Source organism: Haemorhous mexicanus, chromosome 4 (genome assembly GCF_027477595.1).
Source record: "Haemorhous mexicanus isolate bHaeMex1 chromosome 4, bHaeMex1.pri, whole genome shotgun sequence".
Classification (NCBI taxonomy): Eukaryota; Metazoa; Chordata; class Aves; order Passeriformes; family Fringillidae; genus Haemorhous; species Haemorhous mexicanus.
In genome coordinates, this window is record NC_082344.1 from 54617028 (window position 1) to 54629097 (window position 12070).

A 12070-nucleotide genomic window follows, 5' to 3' on the forward strand; every position below is an offset into this window, starting at 1 on the left:
TTTAAACAATTTTAGTCTTAAGATACCTCTATTGCATATTTTGAGGGAAGGTGTACTTCATATTTAGAGTGTATCACTAGGAAATTTGGAAATATTATTATTTAAATAATAAGACCTAGTGCTTTTGTTGATTGTGATTTTTCCTTTTTCTTGCCAAAGGAAATCAATCAAGTTTTCAAATAAACAAACATGTACATGGAATAATTTTTTGAGGCACTTTTAATATTTAAATTTCAACACTACTTTATATGGTAACATTTTTTCTGTCACTACTATGATTTGACTCCAAAACCTTTCACCACTCAAGTTCAAGGCAATTCAGATATAATATATTCAAGGTATTTAGTGTGTCAAATTAATTTTAAAAGGAGCCATAAAAGCTCAGGTAGTCCTGAGAATATATTATGATCCTTTAAAGTGCCAATTAAGAATATAAATGTCAAAATAATTACATAAAGTCTATTGTGACTGCAAGAGTTGTTTTTTGAATAAATAATGCTCAACAAAAGCATAAAATATAAAAAGATAAGTTTTAGACATAAGTAGACTCATTAGGATGTGGAAAAGCAATATTGTCAATGTTTAGTGATCCTACATGTGTATTTGAAAATATAAGAAAGGTTCACTGACCATAAGATGGTCATCAATTAATCAAATACATACTTACAGCATTAAAAGGCATTAAAAATTTAACACTTTTTAAAATGGGATTTCTGAACTTTAAAATATTATTTTGAGGCATTAAAATAACTGCTCAAAGAAAACTGCTATAGATGAACTCCAAACTGCAATTCTGCTTATAACTACGCTTTTGTTAGAAGAAGTGTTAAATACTTACTTTCTTTTTCCTTCCCTATTCCTGTCTTCCAGACCCAAAGTTACAGAAACAGCTCAACAAAGACTTCAGGAAGATTGCTACATTAATGCTTCATGATTCTATAAAACAATAATCTCTTCCTATCCCAAAGTTTTATATAAATGCAAACACTTCTGGTTTGCAGTTATGTGAAAAGAGCCTTACATCAGCAGCTCTTGCACAGTTCATTCAGGAGAAAGAGAGGAAAATGTCCTACAGCTACTGACTTCATGTACTTAAAGTAATTGTTCTGACTGGCAGAAATGAGCTGTAGCCAAATTACTGGTACTGCATCACAACTTTCTGCCACTCTGCATTGTGCGTTTCCCTCGAAACGCAAGGGAGCAGTCAGCTTAACAACAGCATGAAAAGACCTGTACAGAACAGTAGCCTGGCTTGCTGTTTATTTTATTCAGCTAAGAGTGGGGTGGGGAACAAGAGAGATTTCCACATGTAATACAAGACCACATTGTTAGATCCAAGCTCAAATGTCATGCGGGTTCACACACAACAGAAGTTCTGATTCAAGACATTCATATTTAAGATTAAAACAGTAACATTGCTTTATTTAATTAATACTGAAGCATTGTCAGGGACTGCACCATCTACAAGTAAAGCCATAGTGTAGAGCTATTCCTCAGTAAACAGCACAGTAAGCTTCTTCACTCTCAAAAAATGAGCACTCTAATTCATCAGGTCAGATGCTGGTTTTAAGTTAAAATTTACTTGCAATACAAAATGGACAACACTGTGAAGGGCCAGTGACTCAAAACACCGAACCAGTTTTCTGTACTAAAAGGGTCAAGTAGCAACACACAAGGCAAAGACAAGCAAGATTCCCAGTTCATCTATTCCAGGAATACTGGGGTAGCACCAATTCTAATGGAAACAAGGCAGTCACAAATTTAGAGATGGTAATAGGCCAGCACAAATCATCTCCTTTAGGAATGTCACTGTTAAGAAAGAGTGGTGACAAAAACACTGTTCTGCAGACATGTAAAGATGTCCTGCTGAAAGTAAAGCCAGTCTTTAGAACCAGTTTAGGAAGGTATTGCCTAATAAAGTTACAAAAGACCATAAAGGACAGGTTGAAAGATTGAGGCAAATCAAAACAAAATAACAAGGAGATAGTTTCCTTTTGTAGGCAGGTCTCCTGGGCAAAGTAAAGACAATATTTTTACATTTTTCCGACAGCAGCAGTGTTATTTTACCATGAAGTATTCAAATTTCCTCAAAAACTCACAGAAAAATGGGTAAAGGATAACACGACCAACATTGTCAACAACAGAGTGGATGTTTATTTAGTAAAAAATGACAAGTATTCACAATTCCACATTAGGCACCATATAATAATCCACCAGGTTAAAAAACACTTTAAAAACAGTGAAGAAGCAGATTTGCAAGTGATTAGGTAGTGCAACATAGCACTCCACGCCAGACTACACAAACTTCTAAGAGAAATCCATAGAGGTCTGTGGGTGAAAAGTTTACACCATATTTAAATGTCAAGCTATGCAATGCCACAGCTACTGAAGCAAAGCACTTCAAGACACAGACTTGAGCATTCTAAATGAATCATTTAACACCAAAAAACACCTCAAGAGACTGATTTCTCTCACAGTAAGGACTTCTGTTCAATTAGCAGCTTCAGTTAAGCCCACCCCCCAACTGAAAACTTAAGTTGCATAAGAGATAATATATGAAGATATCATATCTTATTACATATTTATAAAACAAGTGGCGTGATCTCATCTGGAATTCCTTGTGTGCAACTGATCATTGAAAGTCAAAAGCAGTGTTGCAGAAAACAGAGTTCACAGAAAGGCAATACACATGATCAAAGTATAAAACTAACAATCATCACACTACAAGGTGGAATGCTTTATAAGAATCATATCAAAATCTATAAGTATCAAGATTAATGTTTATGAGAATCATAATGTCTCATAAATATGAAAAACAACTTCTATTTAAAGAATCAATGTTGGACTTACAACATTTATAAAACCCAATTGTGCATAACATTGCAGATGTCAAACAGAACTTCTCATAAAAATCCTTTCAATATAAAGATTTCTACCATCATTTGCCCACCTGGTTAGAAGAGACATCATAGGCAACATGAAGGACTTGTGTAGGTATACAGATAATAAAAGAATGTCTAGGGAATGTCTTCTGTAGAGCCTGCTGCAGAAGGGGGCAGGGCCCTGGTGACATGGGATATGGAAAAGGCTGAGGTATTGAATGCCCTCTGTCCTTCCTAGCAATATCAGCCTTCACAACTTGATGAAGCTCAACACAGAGAAGTGTAAAATCCTGCACATGGGAAGGAACAACCCCATGCTGTGGGCCACATAGCAGGAAAGCAACTTACAGGAAAGGACCTGCTGGTCACCAAGTCACACATGAACCAGTAGTGTGCCCTTGCAGCAAAGAAGGCTAATGGCTCCCTGGGCTGCATTAGGAGTGCTGCCAGCAAGTGAAGGTAGTGATCCTGCCCCACTACTCAGCAGTGTGGTCATACTGGAGGGCGAGTGCAAAGAAAGTGCATTAAAATGATGAAGGACCTGGAGCTTTTCTGTCTGATGAAGTCTGAGAGAGCTGGGACTGTTTAGCCTAGAGAAAACTCAGGGGGATCTCATCAATGCCTTGTATTACATGCTTTTATTACAAGCGTTGTAACTTGGTGATAGATTTTTCATGTTTCAATAAACCTTACAAAGTGGTAAAAGCAAGGTGATTAAATTGGAGGTGTTAACTAAAGGCTTCCATTGACTTTACTAGTGATTTGGCTCAAAGAAGTATTATCAGGAAAGAAAATGCAGAACAAATCACAGTATATTTAACTATTCTCTTCACTCTAAAACAAAACTAGTCCACTGCCTGGATCAATGCTGCTTAAAATAGTATGTATCTGAGGCACATAAGGAAAAATATCTTTCAATTCTATACTTGGATACTATTAATTCTCAGGTTAAGCCATGCCTCAAGCTACTGTGTATTCCTAACCACAATCAGAAAACTGGTTTCTTAAATTCTTTATTCTGTCTCCACAGTTCCATGTGACAGTAATCTCAGATTCCCCACCTATGATTTATTTTACAAGCTCTTCTGACAAAAACTACAGTTCTTCTGCATGTTTCACTTCACGTAGTCTCCCTTATCCCACATGCATGCATATCCCTCCCTACCAAGTACCAGGACAGGCAGGACAAGCAAATTCTTTGTCATATTTAGACCAAGAACAGACAGGCTCATCAGCTGGCAAGTCAAATAATATTACTTATTTGGCCTTTCCTACCTACCCGTATTTTCAAAACCTTTCACGAATATAAACGCAACAAGGGCTCCATTCTGGCAGAGTTTGACTGAAACTGGCAAGTAGATAGAAATGTTATTAGGGAAGAACTGAGTAAACCACAAGACATAAACCAAACTTGCCTGGGGAATGTACAGACTCATAAGCTGCCTATCTTTTGCTTCTGAGTATGCACAACTTAGCCTGGGTGGCTACATGTCACCTAAGCTCAGGATTTATAAACAAAGTAAAACAGAAATCAACACAAAAGCTGACTGATTGTTCAAACACAGCTCTGAGCTTCTACCCTTCCATGGTTGTGTAAAACTGAAATGAGCTTAAGAATAGAGGGAACAATGGCAGAAATTCGACCACTTATTAAATCACTGAGGTACTTGCAGAGTTAACTGTTCAGCTATCCTAAACAGCACACTGATCCCATCTTAGTTGCCTTACCACTGGTTTTAAAGGAACCCCTAAATGTTTCCTGTTCTGCACAGAGAGCAAGAACTAGACACCAGCAATATAAATAAAGTGCCAGGAAGAATACAGGATACTGTTGGCACTCTCAGGGCACGAGGTCCATTACTGAAGTAATATGCTCAAAAAAGGGAAAAATCTTGAATTCAGATTGCTAAACTGTCAGAAGGAGAAAGCATAATTGATAAAAACCATTAATTATTTGCTTAGCATGTGTTTCTTCCATTCTCTCATATCAACTATAGCCATTTCTTAAGAGTAATACAAAACTATGTGTTGTACTGTTGCATATAGATCTCCTCAGATTTAGAGGATCTGCAATCATTTGTCCATTGCTCCTCTTCATTAGCTTAGAGTTCTAAAAATTATTTACTTTGCTTTCAGTATTTCTAAAAATTATTTTTCATTCGTTGAACTTTTATGTTTTCAAACAACAATAATGTTTGAATATTCACTGAAACTATCAATCTGGTTTAAGTACAATTGTTCTTGAGTTGAACTACCAGACAATTTATTATGCAAAGATGCAGCTTAGGTTTGTATTTGTTAATTACAAAAACTGTCAGGAAGCGAGAGGAGGTACAAAGTGAAGTTCTATCACTTATCACTTGATCTGCCCACATGTTTATAAACTCATAGACTAATTCTAGTTAATTACTTTTATTTCCTTGAAAAAGACTTCAAAGTTTAAAATGTATGGTGCTTGGTGAAGATCTTGCCAAGCCATATCAAGTTATGATAACATTAGACTCTCATTGGAGTTTGAATGCAAAAGCTTGTGATTACATTTACATTCAAAACTATCATTTCCTATACTGCACGTAAAAGAGCAAGATTTAAACTCTGGTTTCATCTTTGGCAATGATGAAGTGACCATTTAATATTCAAAAGTATTTCTTTTTAGAATATTAGAATACATTTTATCTATCTACCAGACAAATGCATATGGATCTAAAGAATAACCAACATATAATACTTCACAGCAACTGTCAGGCTAATGGCTTATTCATGCAAAAGTCAGCATAAAACAGCTACTCTGCTAACAAGTATGAACTTGCTTGCAAACAATCTAAGCATCAAAACCACTGATAAAAATCTCATCTTCCTATGGACTTATCTTCCTATGAACTTCTCCTACATCTCCTCACCACATGCATGCTACTTGTAAAATTTTAACTAATTTGCTAATTCAGCCATATGACTATTTTTATTTTCTTTACAGTTCAGGTTAGTAAACCTCTATGGACTTGAGTCTTGTCTTACTCTACACCATGAATATGTATCATATGACACAGCCAGGTGCTGTGAATATTTAATCTGTTTTAAGGCTATACTTTAGCCTCATTTTGACAAGTTCTGTTCTGAGATTGAGGCTAAGTAAGTCCCAGAATGGTGTGAACTTTTTTTTTTTAATAAATGATACTACTTCCACCCAAATCAACTCAAAACTCTTCTAGACAGATCATATCATCTTTGTGGTTTAGTAAGTTCTTCTCAATAGAGTCAATACAATGTATATATATTTGCTATCAGACAAAAGCATCAGATAAGGCAGTGAGTGAGACAAGCCTATCTACACACATTTTCAAAAAAATTAAGCTCACTCTACCTTAAATGTCACTGTTTTACAAAAACATCCTGTATAATTTTGTGAACAGTCTTCCATTTACTCTGAAAATCTGATGGACGCTCTCGGAAGAATCCAAGTTACCATTCAAGATCTTTTTTAAGTATATCCAGTTGTTATGGAAGACATCAGGATTTTTAACATCAGTTGCACTTAGAACTGCCAGAAGAGGTAATTAATTGGCAAAGTATTCCTCTGAAAAGACTGAAATCAATAGTCAACTTTACAGAAATTTGTCCTCTGGAGAAATGCCAGCAAAGTCCGTAAGGTCCGTAAGACATAATTAAAAATCAGCAGCCCTGCTCAATAATTAGTCATTCTACCTTGCAGTAAGATGGGAATAAAGACATATCCCATAGTGATCAACCTTTTCAGTTCCTTCTCTTTGTAGTACATTTTGGCATTTGTTTCAAATCCCTTTAAAATTTCATGACCACTGCAGAAAGGGCACAGGTCAAGTCTGCACAAATACTGACAGCCTGGAGGAAGTTGGCTATTTTGGTAGGTGGAACTACCACATCTTGAACTACTACAAAAAAGCAGTGAAAACACACAGCCTGTTCACAAAGTAAATTCTGAGGAACCTTAGCAGTTCTTATAATTTTTAAAGCTCGAGAAAGTGTTGATATCATGTGTGGTGGAAGCTACCGACAAGGATATGGATTGACTGAGGGAAACAATGCGACTGATCATGATGCGAACAGGGAGAAAGATTATCTCTCTTCTGTAATTGTATCACATGAGTAAATTCTAAAGGAATTTATCAACATTCCCAAAGTAGAGACACCTCACAGTCAAGAAAGCAGATTTTTTTCACTTTAGTAAAGCCTAGTATTTCTAAATTAATTGGATTGCTTTTTTCACCCTTAGCACTTATTTTTCAGCAGTATTTTACTTTATAGAGAGTTCAGATAAAGCTAGATTCTTGCACGTATTCATGCTTTCAACATTCTTTTATCCTTTTCCTTTGTGCAAATGTCAAAGCTACTCCCTTTGACACTTGGAACAGTCTTACTACTTTGTTGCTAAAAAAATGAAATAAAGTGAAATCCACTCAGTATTATTGGAGTGATGAGATTTGATTGTGCATTTGGTGGGCCTTTATTCATATTAATTTCTACAAAAAGCAGTATTTTCTCTAACAGATTCTGTATCAATTTCCCTGTTTTTCCTATAATGATTAAAAGATGCAAAGGCTTCTCATGCACTTTTAAAAGATCAAAATTGAACTTTAAAGTAATGCTGACAGTCTTCTATAAAGCATGCTTTGATAAAGAGCACAAGTGTTGAAATCATATAAAAATGGTCCAAACACTAGCATGTGAAGCCCACAAAAGCAAAGTCATCGCTGCTTATGCACACTTGTCGAAAGAAGTCCTTACATGATGTGTTATAAAAGACAAAAAAAAGGATGAAATTTTGGGTGTAAGGAAGGTGTACCCTTGGGGGATAAAATCACATTCATTGTAGCATAATTACTGTTAGAACTGAGTAAATACAATACTTACCTATAACACTGGAATCATCTCTAGTTGTTCAAAGAATCATGTAGTTCCATTTACCTTCCTCTTTCCAAGAAAAATTGAGGTAGCAGAAAAAAATCTAGAGACAGAAAAATACAAGTAAGAACCACCCACTAGAGGGGAGAAAAAAAAAGAATAATCTCAAAAGCAGATTCCTTACTCTGTTCAGATAGAACTTCTTTAATTTTTTTTTATGATTCTTACACTTATTAATAGGAAGATGCTAAATGTGTGTCACTGTACAACTGTCACCTTAGTTCCTTCCACAACTTCAAGTTACATACCCATACACAAAGACTGACAAAAAAGAGGCGAAATTATTATGAAATGTGAATATGTAAACTCTCAAGAAACACTGTTTTTTAAAGACAGTACCTCTTGGGGGAAAAAAAAAAAAAATTAACCTTAGTCCACTGTCGCCCTTATCTTTGATTCCCTTCCCTGAACGGAAAAGCAGTAAAGAACTCATCTGCCACATAGAGCACTTAAGCTGAACTAGTGCCAAAAAATAACACTGACTGCATTGGTGAATAAAGCCAAGTACCACCACTAAACATGCTTCCCTAAATGGAGCAGCTCTATAAAAATTCACACTTACTGTCACAGTGGTTCTCAACCCTCACCTATTTACAGGTCACTAAAAATTTTCTTACCAAAGTTAGACTCTGCTCAAAAAATCCAGCTTGCTGAAATAGTATGCATCTCCTTTTGGCTTGGTACCAAACAAATTACTATATGCACTGGGAAGTGAAAGAAAGTAGCCTTACATGATACCTGCATGCATAATGTGATACCTAATATGTAACCCCTCATGGTGCGATCTTTCTTACTGGCTTCCAGAACCTTGCAGGTCTCTGAAGGGTAATACACCTCATTCTTGCACCTGCAGCAAATAACCTCACCTCTCCCATATGACTGTTTTCCTAAGACCATGCAGCCCAATAATACATGTGTCTATGAGCGGCACTGCCTTGCTGAGAACTTTGAATGGAAGATTCTGTTCTTGTGATAAAAAGCAAGCAGCTGATAGTCAGGTTTGTAACTTCTGCATTTTTCTACTAGGTAAGACTGCTGTAAGGAAAAGCGATTTAATTGCTATGGAAAGAGGAAACTGCAAGAATTTTGCAAGGGAAATTTAAAGTCATATTATAATGTCTTAAGAGCTGTAGAAACTTCCATTACTGGGTCATGCTATGTTTGATTAGGTAATCTACTTTCCCATATCAGGAAACACTGAATTATATCAACAAAACCACATGACATAAACATAAGCAAACAATAATCTTTTTAAAAGCATGGGTGATACAAAAGTCCAGAGAGCTGGAACAAGTCCACCAGTATGAATTGTCATTGTTAGCAACAGCTTCAATTACTGTTTGACCATAATGGTCTAATGGAAGATTTTCTTCATCTTCACTCAAATTCTTTTCTATTTTAAATTAGCAGTTATTGCATTTCTGTGAAACACAATGTGTTAGTCTACTGCCATGGTATAAACATGCTGTCTTTGGTAGTGGACCCGCCCATTCAGAGGAAACGACTGAGGGATGGATGGTTCAATGAAGTTGACACAAGGCAGAATAAAACACTATTTGACTCAGATTAGGGTTATTATTTACTATTATTATTTTGGTTTTATCCTGCTTGATGCTCCCTATTATTGTTCAGCAAGGGAAAATCATAAAACATGCATACAATCTGCCCTATCAGGAATGCACCTATGAAGTCCAGAAACAAGGTGCCTTTTGGTTTTTTTTTTATTTTTTTTTTTTATTTTAATACTAATTCACATATGCCCCTGGAAATTCCCAGGCAAAAAGACCTTTATGATAAATGATCAGATTATTTCTGGCAAAATTGATGAACTGCTCATGAAAATAGATCGTGTAATTTGCTTTTAAAAAGGATCCACCAATCCAGTACATAGTTTGTCTGGACAGAAAAGCTACACCAACATCACCATGAGTTCAAGTTTTTATTCCTGTTTATGCTCGTAGCAGACCTGAGCAATAATTTTTTCTTCAAAAGATGACTGTATTTGGAGTTTAGCTCATGTAACTTCATAACCGACTTTTAAGTAAAAGAAAGGAACAAAGCCAAGCCTTCCCTTTTTACTGTTCTGACATTACTGCCCAAAAAGCTGACGACGAGCCCCGGGCCCCGCTGCTCACGAAGCTCAAGCAGTCCGAACTCAAAGCCTTAAGCCACAAAAACGCATTAAGGAAAAACATAAACCAATACTGTATATAATCAGCAGCTATTTGATGTTCAATACTTCTGTCCGTTCCCCGTGTAATAACGCCGCTCTCCATGTAGTGAGGTGGCAGTCACTGCTCCATTCTGTTCGACCGGTCTCAAATTCAAAAAAAAAAAATGTTTTCCACTATTTCATACTGTGATGGTGAAGGTTAAGACACATGGGGTTAAGTCCCCGAGAGCTGTGTCAGTGCACTTCTACCAGGTCTCCGCTCTGACCGCTTTGCACCGAGCCGGCCACGGCGGCGGCCCGTCTCGGCGGGACCGGACCCCGCGCCGCCCCGCCGCCCCCGCCCCGCTTCCCTCAGGCGAGCGCCGGCACTGCCCCGCCGAGCGCCGCGGCTCCCGCCGGGCCCCGCTCAGCCCGGCATCGGACACGCGGTACCGGGCACCGGCCGCCCCGGGCGGCGGCCGCAGCCCCTCTCCGCAGCCGGCCGGCAGGAGGGAGCCCGGCGGCGGTGAGGGCGAACCCGCCCCCACCCCTCGCAGGCGCCGGCCCTCGCCCTCCTCCTTCTCGCTTTCTCCTCCCCCTCCCGGCAGCCGCTGCCCCCTCCCCTCGCTGCCGAGCCCCCCCCCCCGCCCTTCTCACCTCTCACGGTCCGGGAAGGGGGCGCGGTTGGGAGGGGGCGGAGAAAGAAAAAAAATCGCAAGGAAGGCCCCCGCACCCTCTCCCGTCCCCTCCCGTGCCCTCTCCTCCCGCCCCGCCCGGCGGCCGCCAGCCCTCCTGCTCCGCCGGGAGCCGCGGGCACTGGGCGCTCCCGCCCGCCGCTGTCGCGTCCCCGCGGCCCCGCTCCGGCCCCTCCCCGCGCTCGGGCGGCCCGGAGGGGCGGGGCCTGCGGGAGGAGGCGTGTCCCTGCATGCCCCCGCCCCCTGCCCCGGGGCGGGAGCGGCGCGTGGCCGCGTGTGGCGGGCCGGGGCCGGGGCCGCTCCCCTCACGGTGCGGAGCTGCCCGCGGCACGCGCCCCCTGCCGGCGGGGCAGGGGAAGCGGCAGGGGAGGCGCTGTCCGCCTCATGCGGTGCCTGGGAGTCTTTGTCTTTCTTCTAAAATCACAAAGCCAAACATTTCCGTAGCTGCCCGCTGCCCCATTTAAGAGAAATAAACGTGTGGTAATACACACTGCAGCCTTTTGCCTCCTCTCAGGACTCTGTACTCGGTGTTAGCCGCTCCCAACCGCCTCATGTGCGAGCACACGTAGCCTTTCCTGCCCTCGTCACACAATGCCTCACCAGTGATCGCTGCCATCCAGAGGTTGAATATTTTCCAAATTAATAGACTGTGTGACAGCCAGATGCACCTCCAACTGCTCAAAGTGATTTAAGGGTGCAGGAGGCCATTGCTGAGGCATGGCGGTGCAGGTTGGATGCAGTAATGAGATCCACAGCGCTTGCTGGGCCTCGTTCTGCACGGAAATACGGCAGGAAATACGGCCTGCGTGGCTCTGCGCTTCACCCGCCCGACAGTTCTCATCCCACCTGGTATTAAATAACTGAGCCGGTTAATAACGCCGCTTGACAGAAGGATGGGGGTTTTAAAGATGCTAGTTGCTCCAGCTGTGTAAAAATTGCAAGCTAGGTGGAGAGAAGATTGTCCCCAAGAAAGAAAGCTCATGTTTTTCAGGTCGGTGTATGGCCAGGCCACACAACACACACACTTGATTCAGCCAGTTCTCACACACACACACACACACACACACACACACACACACACACACACACACAGAGAACTGCCCAGAGGTAGCAGTGTCTAAAGCTTTCGATGTCCCTGAGGGATGTGCAGAGAGATCATACATGGGCACTCTGAAATCAGAAACAAAACAATACTAAAATCTGCCATCACAATAGCCCTAAAATAGATATGCCCCACCAGCTTAATGCAGAGTTCTTGGAAGGCACCTTCTGTAGAATATGATGCTCAGCGTATTCCACAGGTTAATACTGTATCAGCCTGAGCTTGGGTGGAATCCTATAGCACAACATCTATTCTGACCTTGGACACTATCATCAGTGGTGATAGTCTGTATCAGAAAGAG

The 12070-nt window shown here is 40.2% G+C and overlaps 1 protein-coding gene across 3 annotated transcripts in view; it reads right to left on the bottom strand.

Annotated features, from left to right (window-relative positions):
* Window positions 1-10785, bottom strand: part of KLHL5 (kelch like family member 5) — a 50429-nt gene extending 39644 nt beyond the window's left edge. For all 3 annotated transcript variants that reach the window (XM_059844982.1, XM_059844981.1, XM_059844983.1), the window contains exons 1-2: window positions 10630-10785; window positions 7770-7863 (exon numbers count right to left, since the gene is read on the bottom strand). The gene's annotated coding sequence lies outside the window, so the exon portion shown is untranslated. The remainder of the gene's footprint in view (window positions 1-7769; window positions 7864-10629) is intronic.
* Between the last annotated feature and the right edge of the window lie 1285 nt (window positions 10786-12070).